Genomic DNA, 1,692 nt, shown 5'->3' with positions numbered 1-1,692 from the left:
GGGTTTGGGTTGTAGCCGTGTTGGTCTAAGGACATAGGCAGACAAGGTTCCTTGGGTGAATTTGGTATCTTTTATTAGACCAACCCAAATGGTTGGAGAATAGTTATTAAGCAAGCTTTCGGGTTCAAAAACCCTTCGTCAGGCTCAGGAAGCTGCAGCAGTTGGTGTGTGCTCTTCCTGGATGGAATGAAAAGTAAACAAGCCCGGGGCTGGGCTGGGCTGGGGAGTCAGTTGCCAGGCAGATTAATGTATCAAAAATCCAATGTCTATGTTTAGTCCCTGATCTCTAGTATCCAGCAGGTTGATGAAATGGAGCTCATAGGCTCGTCTCTGGGGAGTGTTGTGTAAGTTTCCCCTTAGGATCAGGACTGAGAGATTGGAGGGAGAGTGGCCCTCCTGTGAGAAATGTGCCCCCACCGGTAATTGGGTGTTTCTGTCTTTGATGGATTTCCGGTGTGCGTTCATTCTGGTGCGCAGTTGTTGTCTGGTCTCTCCTACATATCTTCCATCAGGGCATTTGGTGCATTGGATGAGGTATACTACATTCCTGGAGGTGCAGCTGTATGATCCTGGGATGCTGATGGCTCTGTTGTGGGGTGTAGTAATAGTGGGGGTGGTGGAGATGTGTGGGTAGGTTTTGCATTTCTTGTCATGGCACGGTCTGGATCCTTTTGGTGTGTTCTGGGGTTGAGGAAGTTTGCTTCTGGTGATGAGGTTGGCGAGGTTTGGTGCTTGTCTGAAGGCTAGGATGGGTGGCTCTGGGAAGATCTTTTTAAGAATAGGGTCTTTTTCTAATATGGGTTGCAATTTTTTGAGGATTTTCCGTACAGGTTCAAGGGATGGGTGATAGGTCATAACCAGCGGTGTGCGATTTGTGGGTGTTTTTCTTCTGTACTGCAGCAGTTCTTCACGTGGTATCCAGGTGGCTCTTTCAAACATATCCATAGCCTAAGCCTAAGTCTTTCGGTTAACCTGTAACCAATTTGGGTATGTCACACTATCCTTTTTTCAGGAAGTCTCTTCTTACTGCACTAACAGCAGTATGCAGTTGTATAAAGGTAGTAATCATAGAAGCACGTATATAGGCCAAGTACTTGTATATAGGCCAAGTAAGATGTGGGGGGAAGTGGGCACACTAGAAGGGAGGAATAGGCTGCATTTGGACCTAGACAGGTTACAGGGGTGGGCGGATGAGAACAGGATGGGTTTCAACACTGACAAGTACAAGGTACTGCACCTGGGAAAGAAGAACCAGCAGCATACCTACAGGCTAGGGAACTCCCTTCTTGTCAGTGCGGAGGCAGAAAAGGATCTTGGAGTCATTAATGATGCCAAAATGAACATTGGCCGACAGTGTCAGGACGCGGTCAGGAAGGCCAACCGCACCTTGTCATGCATCCACAGATGCATCTCACTCAGGTCCAAGGAGGTGATCCTCCCCGTCTACGTGGCACTGGTCAGGCAGCAGCTGGACTACTGCATCCGGTTCTGAGCGCCGCGCTTCAGGAGGGATGTGGACAGCATTGAGATGGTTCAGAGGAGGGCCACCTGCATGATCAGGGGGTATCAGGTCAGGCCCTACGAGGAGAGGCTAAGGGACCTGAACCTGGTCAGCCTCCACAAGAGAAGGCTGAGGGGGGACCTAGTGGCCATTTACAAACTAGTCAGAGGGGACCTGCCGGCATTGGGGGA

This window comes from Alligator sinensis, unplaced genomic scaffold (assembly GCF_000455745.1).
Source record: "Alligator sinensis unplaced genomic scaffold, ASM45574v1 scaffold165_1, whole genome shotgun sequence".
Lineage (NCBI taxonomy): Eukaryota > Metazoa > Chordata > Crocodylia > Alligatoridae > Alligator > Alligator sinensis.
The sequence above is the reverse complement of the archived record's forward strand: the minus strand, read 5'-3'. Positions refer to the sequence as shown.